The sequence below is a fragment of the Adiantum capillus-veneris genome, chromosome 8 (assembly GCF_014529385.1).
Source record: "Adiantum capillus-veneris isolate H3 chromosome 8, ASM1452938v2, whole genome shotgun sequence".
Lineage (NCBI taxonomy): Eukaryota > Viridiplantae > Streptophyta > Polypodiopsida > Polypodiales > Pteridaceae > Adiantum > Adiantum capillus-veneris.
In genome coordinates this window covers 74,836,928-74,855,268 of record NC_140938.1, presented here as the reverse complement: position 1 = coordinate 74,855,268, position 18,341 = coordinate 74,836,928, and positions in this window count along the sequence as shown.

Genomic DNA, 18,341 nt, shown 5'->3' with positions numbered 1-18,341 from the left:
TGTTCTTAAAAACCGTTGATAACTTATGGATATGAAGGTAAGTATATGGCCGGGGTTGTTTTGGCTTGAGTATAGCTTCCAAGCTATTGCTAAAAAATGAGGTTCCACAAAATAAAAGGGGGGAGTCTTGCTACTCTCTTGACTGGTTACACTGCTGTCTTATTGGTTTTTTTTTTTAAAACGAGGTAGTCACCACCCTCATCTGTGACCTTTTGGTTGACAAAAAGAAGTCGGATATCACATCTCTTTGTCTACAGAAGTACCTTTGGTACCATGGGTTCTACTGATTTTTGAAGGTAAGTATATGGTTGCTTTTTTATGCATAGCCACTGAGCTAAGACTCTTGAAATAGTTTTACTTTTGATGGACTTCACCATTTAGAAGATAGACTATAAAGTAATATGAAAGACTGCTAACATACCAAATGTAATACCATAGCCGAAAAAATTGCACAGTATGCGTACTTGTAACAAACATAAGGTAGGACCACCTTCCCTAAAAAACTTTTTAGTGTTTAATTTGTGCATGAAAAGTGCAGTAAACCAGCAAACTCAGAAGGGTTTAAGATTGAACACCTGAGTCACCTCCTTGGAGAGCTCCATTCTCCTTGGTAGTAAAAAGCAGACAAGAGGTGTTTCACAAAATAACTCAACACACCCACAATGGCTAAGTGAGGGGCAGAGATGCGCCCTCACCTGTTTTTATAGTAGGAGGAGGCAGGTCTTGCCCGTATGCTGTGCGACGGTATCGAGAGAGCTAGGCCGCGCTCCACCATGAGTGTGTGATAGCATATAGTTGCACACCTATGGCCTTCAATGGGGATCGACAGTTAGGGGGGAAGAAGGCCGCCTTCACTACGCCATGAGAGCAGCCGACATTGATCACGCTTGACAGAGCATCATAATTCTTTCAAGGGATTGGGCCTCGGTAGTAGTGGTCCATTTTTTTAATAAAAAACCAATTTCTTAAGTTTTGACCTAGTATGATCCAGGCAGAAGGAGCCTCAAACAAGAGGGGGAGGGGGGGGGGGGTTGTGTTTTTCTTTTTGGAAGTTTTTTCTTTTTAAACAAATATAACTAATGAACAATATACTTGTGTGTGTGTGTGTGTGTGTGTGTGTGTGTGTGTGTGTGTAGTTGTTTTAACATAAATAATAACATGTAATTGAACTTCTACATTCAAAAGACAATTGGCTCCAGAAAAAGGGAAATGATAAGTACAAAAACAACTTAGTTTTAGAATTATTTATGTACAATGCTTATAAGAGTGAAGCATCATTCTAGTATACATTTATCAGAAGTACTTCCTCTACAGTAGTTGTATGTGTAATCATGTGTAGGCAGTTGCTTTTAAGCCAAAAAAAACTTTCCAAGATAAGATAGAGTCCTTACTTGCATCCATCCAAACAAGACAATAGATATGTTAGCCTTGGATGTTACAGGTATCAATGGACTATACCAGATGTTATCCATGTCCATCTCTTAATTTTTTGTACACTTACAAGCTTGCTCCAAAGTAAAAAGTTTTATCATCCCATGGTTTATTTAATACTTTACACTTACCACAAGGCCATATCCCCTTCTTCTCCAAGTGGTATTCTTCCCCCATTTATATATAAAAAACCAAATATTTTTGAGTTTTAATTTGCCAAATTATAAAGGCTTTGTCTAAAAAGAAACCTAAATATCATTTAATGAGTTCAAAACTTGTTTTACTCATCCTTCCTAATTAAAAACTCACAATTTCATAGTAAGCTTATGTGGTAAACTAGCACATCTTTTTGTCAAATCAGGGCTAGTCATACATGCTTGATAGTGTATAACATTATCTAGACCAATCAACTGATAACATACAATTCTATAAAAGAAATGTATATGGGCCCTAATCCTCCGAAATAGCCCACATTCATAAGAACAAGCAATTATCATCGTGTAAAAGGGTAAAAAACAACCTCAAAGTTTTACCATCCCATACAGTGGGGTTTTTGTAAGCAACAGTCAAGTCACAGCGACAGTACCATATGCAAGAACCAATACTCATCTGGGGGTATACCCTTCCATCCCAAAACTCCATTATGCCTTGACATGATATTTACCTTCTCAGTGGACAAAAGAAACCACCACAAAGTTCAGTAAGCCATCCCACACCATAGGTTTTTACTACAATTTGTAAGCGATAGGATACTTACCTTCTTAGTAGGCAAAAGAAACCACCACAAAGTTCAGTAAGCCAACCCATACAGTAGGTTTAATGAGAATTTGTTAAGTGACACGCATGATGATGTCAAGTCACAATGTCAGTATCATGTGTACGAACCCTTAATCATCATGTGTATATCCTCTATCCCAAAGCTCCAGGTTTACTTACTATTCCAATGTCAAGCCAAGAGGCAGTAACCATATAATACTCCCCCACATTAGTGTGCAGAAAACCATGTTGTACGCGCTATCAATTTACTTACCATCCGTTTATGCCCAACAAGTCTTTTTATACAAATAAACCATCTAAAAAACCAGTGAACCAGTTTAACGCATAGCACCAGAATTTTTATCATGTATAGCGGCCATAATTCATAAGCCAAAACCTCATTATTAAGTATTATCATTTTTCACACCATATGTGGCTTTTATTTAGAAAAATATGAAACCCAGTTGAGGGGTCAGAGTAACAAAAAACCATTCAACTCAATGTACTTGAATTTAAAGAAACCCCATTTGGTGGGTTATAGCAGGCGTCCCATGTAGGTGATAGAAAATACTCTAGCATGGTTATGTTCATGAAATCTAACAAGAAAGAAAACCGCGTTCAGTAGATAGTGACAAACCTGAGTTGCTTGAACTACGAGCTCCATGGTGGTGCAATAGTGAATATTGAAAATCAACACACAATCCTCTCTTTAAAAAAACACACACCCAAAGCTGAGTGAGGGGCAGAAAGCGCCCTCACCTCTTTAAATAGAGGGGGGGGAACACCATCACTCCTAGCGTGCTCAAAATACTCCCAGGCACTGAGTGTACTATGCGCCTTCTGGGGAATCGACATCATGCAACCGCCTCAGTAGTGGCTCGGCTCACCATTGCCAAGAATGTTTACCACACTGCCTCACAGTAGAGTAGGTAGGTGTAAAGTAGAGAGACCCACATTTTTTTACTTGCCAGTTACAGCTTAAGTGACAGCAATTAGCCTATAAGGGCTCTACCCCATGGTAGATATCAAACTTGGTGTATAAAATAGAAGCTATCTACCCAAGGTGACTTTATTAGGGTTTAGTGGAGTTTTTTAAACTGAAAGTACAAAAAAGCAAGTAAAAAAGTGTGTGTGTGTGTGTGTGTGTGTGTGTGTGTACGCACCCTGCCCTAGGCACCAAACACAATGGGTCGATAGTAGGCCCATTGTGAATGGGCCTACTATCTTATTAGAGATATGAGAATATTATGGTTGAAGTGTAACCCGAGCCAATCATGCTGAGTGAGTGATAATCGGATTTTATCAATTATGTCGTATCTATCGAAGCCATTAAGGCAATACTTTTTTATAAGTAGTTTGATACTTTCCCAAGCAAGGAGGTAATTGGAGGAGGAGTAGACAATTAAGTAAAGCAGGCTGATATAAGTGCTAAGAGCCGCTCTGTGGGTCTTTTACTATTCCTTTTTATGAACTCAAAGGGTGGAAGGTTCGGAAGTTCTCTTTTCCAGAGAAACTTTAGGTCATATTCTCCAACACAAGGTACATGCAGTGAAATAGAAAAGTTAAGGAATTGTATTGTGGTGCAGAAAAACCCATTGGATGTAGTGAACCCTTGTAAAGAAGTGGGATCTACTTTTAAATAGTTAGGATATATCTGACAGGTCTCTTCTAAAAAGAATTTATTGTTGATGCTCAGTAAGTCATCCATATACCTATAAGTGTGTTTGAACAGTAAAAGTTTATCAAATTTTCCCCCCATGGCTGTGAGAAACCATTTGTATTCAAAGAAGGCAAGAAAAATGTTACAATAGTGCCCCTCTAGAGAGAACGGTGCAGTTACTAAGTAGCCAAGATATGTAAAGACATAGCTTCTCTTCATTAAAGTGTAATGGGTGGAACTAGTGTGTCTTTTTTATCCATCTAGGTTTTTTGGAAAGAGAAATGTAGAAGACCCCTTTTTTTCTAGCATTAATAAACGCAAATTTAATAACCTATGATTGGACATCTTTAAGTCCAAGATCCTCTTCTATGGGGATATTTTCATAACACTAAGTAATATCTGCTGAAAAGAGGTGAAAAATATGTTTGGGGAGGTTAAGAGAAACTTCTATAGAGTTTTTTGTTATCCAAAAGGGGTTATATTGTATTTGTAAAAATTTATAGCATATTTTTTATTTAGAGACACAGACTAGTTCAAACTCTGCAAGTACAAGGTCAAGACAAAGAGTAATATCTTTATAAAAATCCGTAAAGATGCCATTCGAGGCATCAGATATCCATCTACATTTATGCTTATGAATTTTGTAGGTGGGAAAAAGTACTGGAAGTTTAGTATCTGGAGAGGATAGCCCAGACTTTCTAAATATTTTGAGATGTTATTGGTAACCTCTTGAAGAGATGTGTTGATTTTAGTGAATTCCCTCCCAGATACTCGGGATTGTGTTGCTTTTGAGGCTAGGTTTTTACAAATAAGAGTGGGACAATTAGAGCTTTTATCCAGCCCTACTATGAACCAATTCTTTGATAATTTTTGAAATTCAGGCGCAAGTTGTGGTGTTATCCAAGAGCTATCTGTAGATAACCATTCTTTAGGAATTTGAGAGATTTTTTGAAAGGAACATTCTTCCACCATTTTGGTTAAGTCTAGTAGGACTGTCATCTCCAGTCGGAGAGAACTGACAAGGTCAATTAAGCAGCTCATTAGAGCTGATAAGGCAAGATATGGGTTTTTGGGATAGTTAGGTATGTGGTTAAGCCCTTTAGCCAAGATTCTTCGGACTTTGATATTTTTAATGATGTCAAGATCACAAGTACAAACATGCATACCATATGTATCAAAGTCTTTGCAAAATGTGACAAACTGATTGTAGATACATTCCAGAATTGAGATATGTCAAAGAAAATTTTTGTTGTATACCAAATTCTTAATAGATGGTTGATATTTCCAGGCAAAAAGTACGTGGGCTCACTGCCACCTGCATGTTCATCAATGATTACAAAGCAAGAAAGTTTTTGATAGGGGTGTTCTTGCCTCTTCCTCTTGTGTAGCTACGTGATTTCCCTCGATTAGAGGAAGAGCTAGGTGTCAAAAAAGAAGTAAAAGAGTTGGGAGTAGCAAGGGAATTGGGTCATTTTTTTAGTGAAGGGGAGTCATCTTCATCAATACAAGGCTTGAGTAAGCTAGTGATAATCTTTACCCCTTTGTATTTGGTGTAAGTGGTGAGATAAATCCCAGGTTCATCAGACTTTAGTTCTTTCAAGATATCCAACATTAGCCCTCGAAAGATGTTGAAAGCTATTTGAGCAATAACTATCTGTTTAGCCTGGCCTCCCAACCAAGAACAAATAAGGGAGAGATGAAAGTCGACTGGTTTCTCAGGGAAGAGCAAGTCAAGATGGTTGAGAATAAACCAAATAGCATGGTCAAACCACATGATACTGGATTCACGTGAAGCCTTAGGGTCAAGAAACTTGTAGGCACATTTGACATAGGGTTGAAAAACATTTCAAATGGATTCTATGTAGAAATCTGGGTTACTTTTGACAAACTCCATGTTCCCTTTTGTTCGAATGTAGAGGCATGTATTAGAAGGGCGCTTGGAAGGATCAATGAGGTTGAGGTTGAAGGGGATTTAATGAGTTCCCCTTTGTCAAGGAACTGTCCACCTTTGAGTCTGCCCGACGGCGGAGGCGCTTGGCTCCCCTTGGAGACTCAAGTGAGTTTGGAGAGAACAATACAGAGCTTGGAGATTTGGGACACCGAGCAGCAGAAAGAATCAAAGTGAGGCATTGAGAAACGGGGCAGCTTGGAAAGCATCACAAGCGAGCAAAGCTCGAGAAATTGGGCAAGTCGGCAGCTGCGGAATCAATCTTGAGAAGCGCTATTTAAGTGTAGTTGAGATGCAGAGCTGAATTTAGCTTGAAAATTGGAGCTCACAAGGTGGAAATTCAATTGCCTTTGTAGTGCTGGTCAACATTGGGGGGCATTTCTAGTAAGCAAAGTAAGAAAATCTGGGAATCGAAGCTGCTCTGCAGAATTGACACACTGAATCTCAAGCAAAGCGGAGGAATCGGGGCAGATTGGCTACTATGTAGCAAGCACACCAAAGCGGCTACACTTGGCAAAATTAGCAGCGCTGGATATTGAAGCTGAAACCGAGTAGAAGGGAATCAAAGAGCTTGGGAGTTGGTTGTGTGTGAGCGCGCGCGCACACACACACACACACACAATCGAAGGCATGGCAGTGCTGCTATTAGCAAACCAATTGGCATCAATCGGGTAATGAGCAGGTGTTGTGGTTGTGTGTGGTGTATACACACACATACACATTCACGCCGAGCTCTAAACGAGCTATTGGGAATCTGCAGGCAGGTCGTCAGAGTGGCAAAGTGGGCAGTTTGACACACACACATACAACGCTGCACAGTGACATAGAGAGAAAAATAATTAAATTCATTTTATTTTCTTTTCTCTCTTGTGTTTAATTAAAATGTGTGCAAGGGGGGATCTCCCCCCCCCCCCTACACACACACTTAGATACACATTATAATGGTTTTCTTGGCATTCCGATGTTCTCCTTAGCATCAACTGCTTGACAATTTGCGACGGCTATGACCATCGGTGATCACTCTCATCCGACGGGCAGGAGGCGACATCGGCTTGGCATTCTGACATTGACTTTTTGGCATCAACATTGTTGACAATCTATCGGTGATCTTTTGGCATGCACGGGGCAAGGTACCTCTGTCATAGAGGAGTGACACACGGCATCCGCATTGAGCACATTTTTGTCCGGCAATAGAAATTGACACCAACATTCCTAGTCTACATCAACACACAGATTTATAGGTGGCTTTTCGACGAATAGTTTTTTTTTTTGCGGTCTCGTGAGAGACACTTTTCTCGAGCACACTGCTCGGAGGCGGAGTTGTCATCATCGACATTACAGGTGGTGTACATGTTGGAGACCCGTCCGATGAATATTTTTTGGCTGAGGCATAGACTTGGGCTACTATAATACATGTGGTGTCTTCATAGTGGTTACATTTTTATGGTGTTCACTCTTTTGAGAGCCTGATCCTAGTAGGGATTTTGCACTTGTAGATTCTATGTACGCATGTTGCAAATATTGCCTATGCACGTCTTTCATGGAGCCATATTTGGCTAGCATTGATAGTTTACCCAACCATTTTTGGGACTCGGTTTCGCAAGAGCCCTTTTTAAGACTGTGGCTAGTGTCTTTGAGTCTAAGTCTATTGAAGGGACCAGCGTGAGGTTTTCTTTGAGTTGGGGTAATCTTGAATTTTGATATACCTTCGGTGATACAGGTAGCTGGAGCTTCCCATTATGATACCCTCACCATAGGATATGTATCCGATCGGATTTTATGCTTGACACCGTGTATGGAAGTCTATTGGCATTGACAATGTCAATTTTTGATGCCCAGTTAGTGCAATTGGCACATTCTACGTGTTTTTGAGTTGAGTTTTGACTCCTCATACAAAGGAGACTTTGACAGATTTTCCCACGAGTCGTGACTTTCATTGTTTGCACTTTTGAGCCTATTTCGGTTGAAAGTTTACTCTACCCAAACTTTTTGCAGCTTCTCGCCATAGTTTGGCACCTCTCAAACCCTCTTGCCATCGATGGCTTCTTCTTCAAAAAAGGAGGAGTATTCATCCGCAAGTTTGATGGAAGCAACTTCACCATGTGGAAAGAGCACATGAAGGATGTTTTGACTAACAAAGGTCTGTCAGAACTGTTGAAAGAGTGTGCAAAGGGTGATGGCTATATGCAAGTTCAATGGGAGCTTTTGGATGCAAAAGCCATGGCTATGATATGTCTACATTTAGCTGAGTTAGTGTTCTTCACTATCATAGGGAAGAAGATAGCCAAGGATCTATGGGATAGCTTATGTATAGCATGGGGGAGCAAAAGTGCATCCAACAAAGTTTTTCTCTTGAAAAATATTATGAAGTTTAGCATGAAAGAAGGTAGCACAATTTTTGGACACTTAAACGAGTTCAACTCCTTGTTCAGTCAGTTTGATATCTCAGGGCTTTAGTGAATTTGACGATGAACTGAGGTCTATATTCTTGTTATGCTCTCTACCTAGTTCATGGGACATATTTTGCACAACCATTAGGATAACACGAGGATGGGGTCATTGACACCTATCTTCCCAACTAATGCTAGTACTGATAGACTTGCATTTTTTGGATGGTGGCAAGTAACATGTCTCTTCCTTGGAGTCACAATTGAAACGTCAATTGTAGCAGGAGATCCATTTCTATAAACTTGTCTAAGTTCTTTTAACGTAGTATAATTTTTGTAAATTTTTCGAGTCCATACAGTGATAATGTAGTGTCAAAATCTTTACAGAGTATCTAGTAATGAAATGGTTCTTGTGAACCCTCTTGATGGCATTGGTTGTAATGTAATGTTATCTAATAGCTTATTAGTAATACAATTGTGCAAGTGTGGTGCAAATTGAAGGGATTTTTAATCTAAACACACACACAATCACAATCTCCCTACTAGTCTTTGGTTGGACTAGTGCCATACTTGTTGATTGTACTTAAATAATCTATTAGAAGATAGTATGATGACTCCTATCTATCCTGACCTTTATCAAATTGATATCTCTCAAGGTATGGGTTGTAAAACTCTAATGATTGGAATTAAGTTGCTGCAACTTCACTATACACGTCATTGAAAAGTGATGGATTCTGATGAACTAAAGAATCTAAAATTTAGGACAGAAAGACATGATATGCTGGGAATAGGATCTGGAGATACAAGGTACTTATTCTGAAGCTTGACATCAATATTTACTTACATACTCTATAGGACCTATGGATTTTCCGCCTTCCTTCCCAAGGAATTATAAAATATATTTTCTCTAATTTGCTAAAAAAAGGTATCACAAATACAACCTATGATCCTTGTACCACTCAAGGACACATTAAGTTGTACATTTTTGCATTCCTTCCCCAAGAATTCTATGCCACTCTTTTCATCATGAGCTCTATTCTGCCTATAGTTCTATGGCTTGTGATCCTTGTCCCACTAGAAGATGTATCAAATTATCTCTCATGTCTAAAGTTGAGCATGGATCATATCTCATATCGCGATACAGTCCCTCATCTTATAGGTCTCAATGACAACTAGTGGGCATTGTTCGACTTTCATATGCTTCCGAGCCCCTTCTCTCTCTCTCTCTCTCTCTTCACACACACACACACACACACACACACACACACACACACACACACTTACTTTATTGGTATAGTGGATAATCACATTGGTTATCACAATTGAGTTGTGATTAGCTAATACCATATGGCTCTACCTATTCAACACATGGATGTTACTAAAAAACCATGAGTTTTCACAACCTGGCAGTGAACATCATAGGGCATAAGCATCATTTAATTTGGATATCTTTGTAGATGTTGATCATTGTGGGGCTGCTTAATAACGACCTGTATGCCAAGGTTGGTTGTGTTAACTTCTTAATATAGACACTAGTACTGTGGACAACCAATTGGTAATGGAGTTATATACACATAACACACGTAAGAAATAATACAAGCGTCATTTATTAGAGCTCAAAAGTCTTGGTGATTCATTTGTAAAAGTTGACTAGTGCACCTTACACTTCACACCCTCTCTCTCTCTCTCTCTCTCTCTCTCTCTCTCTCTCTCTCAACATGCTCGTGGATCTCCTTGGCTTGTCTCAAGCCAATTGTTTTCTCTCTTTGGATTCTTATAAAAATGTCTAATCGGATCTCTCTCAATGTGAGTACCCCACATCCCTCGTTTTGGATTTGTTGCATCACTCGGTTTGAATCTATTCATTCTCATCAAGCATGGTTCGTGACTCCTTGCAAGGGTATTTTCTCAAAACACAAACACACACACACACACACACACACACACACACACACACACACACACGAAACTGGATGAAATGAAAAAATTGCACGCTATCGTACTGTGGCATGTACATAGTGGGAACAAATGTTATGAGATTTATTTTGTGGTTTTTTAAATACATAATTATGTTTTTCATAATGTACATATGAATATCTAAGTATAGTAATAAGCTTTCTATCTCATCCTATTATTTATTTCAAGGGTTACATATCCTTACTTTACTATTACTAAAGTATTATGGAGAAAAGAGTCAATAGATACACCACTTTAATTTGGTGAAGAAAGCATTGGTTCTTTCTTTCTACTATCCCATTATTACCTCACACTCTAGCTAGATCCTAAAGCTAGTGTTATTTTCAATACACATATATTCTATGTATTTTATATATTTTTCTTATATTTCTTTTTAACATCTACTATGAAGGAATCAAATCCTAGTGGGACACTAGCTTGCATGATTTTCAATGATTCACTTATTTTAATGCATTTTTGCAAGGATGCTTACAAAACTTTGTGAAGGAGAAGTGTTATGTTTTCATATTGCATGAGGTTTCCATTGGAATCAAATAGAAGTCTAAGCTAAGGGGACCACAAGAAGACTTTTGCTATTAGAAAGATATCCGATTTTGATGATTTTTTAACACATGGTTTCAATCTGAACTAGAAAAAGTATACAAAATGGGAGTTGTAGCTCATGAGTTGAGTTTTCTGCCCCTATTCTTTTTTGGAGCCACAGTTGTGGAGATATGCTTAAACTGGTGGACCCTTGTCTGCCCACATCATGTAGGGACAACCCATTTCAAACTTTGCTAGCTCGTGTTCACGTTGGCTCCTCTCTTTCTTGTGTAACCCTTGGGGGTTCCCTTCACCTATAAAAGGGGACCTCTTCTTCCTTGAAAAACATTCATTAGGGAGTGGGAGGATTTATGTCTAGTTGTACTTAGCCATAAACATACGCCTAAGCCTACACTTGCTTCTCGAGGAAGACTAGCCAATCTTGTAAGCAATTCTTGTACGATCAATTTTAATAAAAGAAGGACTTGGATTTGGTGCATCATTCAAGGTTGGAAGTCTTACCTCTCCTTCTCTCTCCATCAAATTGACGAATAAATCTTGAAGGGTTATCAAACAAGGTGTGTTTTGATTTGTGATTCTGTTGGCTTATTGATGTTTTTCTTTTCATCTCTAGCCCAATCCTTACCTCTATCTCTATCTCTTAATCTATTCCCTAACCTAGCTATTATCTACTTTTAATTGTACACCCACCCTTATCTCTATCTTTACTTCTACTTCTATCGCTATCCCTATCCCTATCGCCATGTCTCTTGTGTTCTAATTGCTAAAGGCATTCAAGATACAACACTCCGCTAAAGCTATGATCAACCTTCTTGGAGAGCTATGCCAATACACAAGTGCAAGAGAGAGAAAATAGGGCTTCTTTGATTGCACTCCCTACAAACTCTAGACTTCATGGCATCTATGGCATAACTCCTTCATATAGTTTTTGGAGTTACCTCACAAATTCTCACAGCAAGAAGCCTGGTGCTTTCTTGAAAAGATCGCAAACTTCTCGACAACGCAGATCCTTCATTACGATTCTGATATGTCTGAGGTCCCCCTTCTGATGCTCATATTTTGCACTTAGTGTCATGTCTACCTAGGATCTCATGTATGTGATATCTCTCTCTCTCTCTCTCTCTCACACACACACACACACACACACACACACAATGCCCATAAATACTTGTTTTTTACCACATGGGTCGATGCACAAATTTTTTGAGAAACTCTCCTGATCCATATGATGCTCCTCTTAAAAAATTCCCTATTAAAAAAAATGAAAAAGTGTAAAAGGCTTATAGAGTTATCATCTCATACATGTCTTAAAACGTGTGGAGGGGCCATCATTTATTGATGCGATGAGCAATTTTTTCCACCAGTTGGCAGATACGCCCTGCTCTTATATGGTTTCTCTTGCAACCGGTAGCCCCCACAGAAAGACATTTTTTTTGGCTTGGTTGAGGTGTGGCCATCGCTTTAAAAGAGGTGTCCTTCACGGACTAGGTGCAAACAGAGACATACTACATACAAGTGCTCGTGTATGACAACAACACCGTTGGATTCACATAGCAGTTATTGGGCCCCTATTCCTACATTCAACATAATCCAATAGCTATGGAGAGCAATACCCAAGTGCTAGCTTCGTACTATAAGGAATTTTCTTTGCATTGTATTAATTTTTGGTTGACGTCTATAACATGTGGGCTTCCTTTGTGACACTTGTCTTCCACTGACTAACGAAATTTTCTTTTTTTGGCTGTGATGGTGACAAGTATAGAGGAACCCCTTACCCTAAATGCTTCCGCAAGAATAATCTCTCTATGGTTTGATAATGGCATGCCTGTGTATCATGATCAATTTCTAGCTTTTTCTTCTCATTAACCACGAAATGGTATTCTTTTCTCCATTTGTTACCCTTTTGAAGAGCCGTGGTATTTTGTAACACACACACACACACACACACACATAGTTTATATTTACCCTTAGTAGATGGAATCTTTCTGCCTCATTCCAAGTTCTTGTTTGGAATCCCTATCCTGTATTTTCATTATGATTATCTTTGACAAGGGTTGGTAGCCCATACCCATTTCCGTTCTTGTTCCATGTTTAAAATTTCCCCCGGTGGATCTTATGACAAAGATGCCAAAGTTTTCTCTCATTATCTACTCCTCTTGCCACATGGTCCGACAGTATTGATCACATGCATTCCGTTTGTCCCAAATCGGGTGCATGGCACCTCTTAAATTGCGTATAAAGCATGATATACTTGTACAAATACACATTTTGTTAACCTGCACTTAACTCATTGCATGTGCACTCATTTCTTGATCATTTGGCATATGAATACTAGAGACTAATACTATGCCGATTTTACAATTTCTCTCATCCACCGTATTAACCTCCCGCGGATGCCTTCATCACTGGAACATGCAAATTTGGTGCCGAGTTTATGTGGCTACCCTATCTACACACATATGCAAAAATGTGTTCCCGCATGGCTCAACTGCCGTAGATACATTTTACTTGCTCACTTACTTAACCGACCCTAGGAATTTCAGAGACCGCCGTCTCTACTCACCTAACTAGCTCAAAGATGATGCATGAGGATAATTCAGCACGCGTGCACACATACACATACACACACACACACACACACACACACACACACACACACACACACACACACACACACACACACAAACACACCCATTCCTGCTCAAAGAGGACCCGAAACAAGGTCAGGATGTAACATTTAATGGTCTAGTAACTTGTTCATAGCGAAAAATAGCATAAACATAGTGAGCATTTCATTAGAATAGATTCCTAATGAGCATAGAAAGAGTGCTTGGATGGAGGGAGCAACAAAAGCATAACACCTACTTAGATAGGCATGAACAATACTTCAAAAAGAGAGAGAGCAATTAAGCTATTGACAATAGTTGAGGACCGGATTTTCATGGAGCTGATCCCCCTTCCAAAAGGCTTTGTATTATAGGTTTCCCCCATCAAGGGAGACATTTTACAATACAATATTTTGTGTTCCTTCAGTAACTTGCTGGTGCAATGAAGATGGAAGATTCAAGCACCAAGATCACACTTGTAAAATACAACATCAATTCCCTCACGGTCTCAGACCCAAGATCTCACACACCTTCGAAGATGGTGAGAGCTAGCGGGGTATGGGAGTGGATCGAGAGGAAGAAGGAGTATTCTTATGAGAAAGAAGTATGTCTCCTCACATAATCACTCATAATAGCTTAGCATAGCTGAGTAATTAGCATGGTAGAGGAGATGAGCATGCATTAGAGCTTGGCTCTTGGTTGGATTTGCATCACAAAGCCAAGAGTTGTTGGTGTAGGTCTCCCTTCTCACAAGCTTGGAGTAGATGATGAGCTTTCCATTGAATCTTGAGGAGAGAGAGTCTTCTTTACTTCACACATGAGATTGTGTGTGTGTGTGTGTGTGTGTGTGTGTGTGATAATACCTTGCCAAAATCAGCCCCCCTCTCTCTCTTGGTCGATCCCTCTTGCTCTTTACTCATGCTGGCATTCCATTGGACCATGCAAAGCTTAGCCAATTATAATTAAGAAGCATAAGTGATAGCCTTGTGACATGTGTACCCCTTTCCCCTTTTGTGAGAGCTTTAGGTAATTAATTAATGCAGTTAAACTCTCATTGGACCCCTTAGTCTTCTGGCCAATAGGAATCAGGCAAGTCATTGGGCTGTTGAATGCTCATTGGACCCCTTGGGAGACTGTCCAATAGTCTTCTAGAGAGCCTAATTTCTATTGGTTTTTTTATCAAGTGCTTTAAAATGAATTAAACTAGATTTACTCTAGCCTAATTCTCATTGGTCCACCTCTATGGCCATCCAATAGGATTTGAATGCACCTTGGGGGCAACTGGCCTAGGGAGCTGACATTTGTTCACTATGCCCTTTGTGTAAAGGGGCTTGCAAGAGTGTGTGTGTGCGTTTGTCTCTCATCCCCTACTAAAAGGGCTCGCCCCCTCAAGGATAGGGATGTGGGAAGACTTTTGAGTCTTCCCACAAGCATCCAATTTACCCTAAGTTTGACCATTGGACACAACCTTTGAATTTTGGAACCTTAGCATTTTGGAAGTCTTAATGGGCTGAACGTTAGGGTCTTTGAAGCCCATTGATTCACATTGCTCTTTTGCAGATGCCCGCCCCCCATTGGATCCCTATTTTCCCTCCTTTGGATCCCTACTATGACCGGTCTGCCAACCTAACCAATATTCTAGCTTATTCTCCCCTGGTACTTCCTCATATTAAATGATCAGTTTAACATGACAAAATCATTTAGGAGAATTAGATATTAGTTATTATGACACAAAACCATAACTCTCACATTTCTACAAATACTCAAGCACGCTCACACAATCTTTGGATTGGTGGATAGATGTCTTTGTCAAAGGAGGCTTTATTAAACCCATGTAAAGGTACTTTTTTTGGTGTTAGTTGCTCAATTGTACATATTGATGATATCTCACAAGGGCCAATAGTTTGGTTATCTCCTCACCACATGTTTTAAAAAAAAAGGCTTGCACATAAGCCTGATCTCAGCACACGCAGTGTCATTTTCTGCTACTCACTTGCACAGTGAGCATCCTCTGCACTCATCACATCCGTCCTCACGGCTCACGCCATGCGAAGAGTGTTGACACACACACACACACACACACACACACAAGCAACATGCTTTTGAAAGTTTGCACTCCACATTCACACACACACACACACACGTTGTAGCTCTCTCTCTCTCTCTCTCTCTCTCTCTCTCTCTCTCTCTCTCTCACGGGCGCGCGCTCACACGCGCACACATTCATACACTTGATCTCTTGTGCTAGAGATGATGCAGGGGAGAATGAGTTCACACACACATACACACACACACACACACACACATCCTCTCCAGATTATGCAACTGTGAGGTAGGCACTTAGCCGTCTTCACATGGGACAGAAGGCAACCATTCGTGATCTCTTGATGGTGCACTATAATCAAATCCCCAATCTTCTCGGCTATGAACAACATCATGACAGGTAGGTGCCCTTGCACCTATTCGGAAAACACACACACACACACACACACACACACACACACACACACACACACACACACACACACACACAAAGGTAGATACATGATACAAATACTCGGTTTTTTAATACGTTATTTCTTATGTCTATTTCGTTAATTTGTTCATATGGAGATGCTTTTTATCCAGGATTGGTACTTGGAGGTTGAGTATGACCTCTTTGTTGATATGGCACATGATTTACAGGCCTTTCGAACATGAATAATAATGGTCTTTTTTTGAAAATATATAATGAGCAAGCAAATTATTGCCATATTTTTGGGGTGGTAATTCATCTATCACTTGTTACTTAAGCTATAGATATTGTATGCCTTTCGGTGTTAAAATAACAGTTAAATCATGCGGTAACGATCATACATGAGGTTAAAAGGAGTGGCAACACTCATATGGTTATGGTTATTGTATTTGGATTTTATGAGGTTTCGCTTGTTGACTTCAAGCTGACCAGTAGGAAGAGAATGGGGTCTAAAAGGGCCTCTTTATTTGGCAGTTTAAGGAAGTCAAACCTTTAATATTAAGAAAGTAATCAAAGAACACTTGTGAATTCAAACAGGCAAAATGGCTAGTTTATTTGAATTCAAAGCTCCCCCCTAAAATGGAATTAAAATCTAACGGGTAAAACCATATCATGTGGCATATCTATGGAAAGAGCACAACGTGTAGATTACAGATCTATGATCTCCACTCAAATTGGATATCATATGTGGAAGTTATGGAAGTCTAAAAACCATAAAATTTTCCACCTCCTTTTTGGGGGAAAAAGTGCATCCTTCGACCACTCTTACACATCTCTTACACACCCACCATTCTTGCACACATGGCGTACACCTACTCGTCAAAATGTTAATCACCTCCATATGCTCACGGCGAATAAAGAGACCCTCCTACACCCCATCCTCTTCCTAATGCTAAGAACCTGACCAACATCATAAAGTTACTTTTGTATACATGGATCGAGACCCTAAACCTTAAAGAAAACTGTGAAATTCATTTTACTGAATGAGATTTAATAGCATGGTGTGAACTTATGCTTTTGGTGGTTGACAATACTTAGTTGATGGAAGGCAGGCCTTCTTTTCTATGACTCTTAAGTGCATCTCCATGGGAATGACATCATTGTTTGGGTTAAAAGAAACATCAAATGAACAAATGAAATTAGAATGTAATAATCATTATAAATGACTATGAGGAGGATCTCGACTTTGAGATAATCGACTCAGGGATTTCAGTTATGTACGTATCAATAGGTACGCATCAAATGATACACATCAGATTGCCATCTACAATTTGCCTCCTTGCGTTGTAGGGTAACATACATTACTCACAATTGCATGTGTACCATCGTTTGCCAATAGCATATACTTGCATATTTAGGAGATTTCTCTAGTTGTCTTACCTTTTCATCTCTTATGGGATCTGGTGGTGATTTCACCTAGTACGACAAATCAAATCCACATTGATAATATTGTAATAATAGGATATGGGATGTGCGTAGCTTATACAACATGAGTATGGCTCTTAACTTATTACATCGTAGGCATACAACTTCCATTGGGTTACCCCCATGGATTGCAGCTTGACACTCAGATTTGGTTTACATAGATAGGGTTAATTTTGAGTTTTTACTTACTAGCTTGAGGTATTATTGATCTTTTGAGCTCAATTAATTATATAGATATGCTTATGCCTCTGGTAAGGATCTTGGAAGAAGTGGTAATGATTGGTTTTTTTTGAAAATACAATCTGTATGTAAATAGCATGCTGCCCAACTTAAACATCTGCCTCGCAACATGGTTTTGGTAGACCTAATTTGGGGTTCCATTGGCACTGGTATTTGCCTAGGTTGCTAACTACATTAGTCATGTGATTAATGAAAGATCTTGAGCAAGACGTTACTACCTATTTCAAATGTCTTGTTACTGCATTTTTTTTGCAGTTGATGCCGACCTTTTTCACATTTATGATGGTAGGTGTATGACTATAGCTGTATGGCTGTAGCTGAGTGCATTTACTAAATATATTCACTTTAGTAAATTCAAAATTGGGAACTGCTTTTCAACAGTTTTCTCTTTGTTGAATAGATGCATAACTTTTGAAATTAGTGTTAGTGGTTTACTTTGAACATACTCCAATGTTTAAAAAAAAAGAGCCTTAATCCTCACATGAGGGTCTCGGATGAGATGGCATTGGACTGGACTTTTTGAAAATTGATTCAAATTACAGAGGAGATGATATCCAATTTTTTTTTGAATTAAATAATGTAAAAATTATCATAAATAAATGTCTCATTATTTAAACCTGAATTTGATCTATGTTATGGTGTTAGTTTTTGTTTTAGGTTTTGATACCAATAACAAGGGGAGGGAGTTGTTGACACATATATTCCCAAGTAATGTGAGTTCTGATAGGCTTGTGTTTCTTGGATGGTGACAGGTAAGAGATTCTTGCCTTGGGATTACAACAATAACTGCAGCAATAACAGAAGATCATCCACTGTTTGGTTATTTTTATTAGTAATAGAGACCCTTCTATAT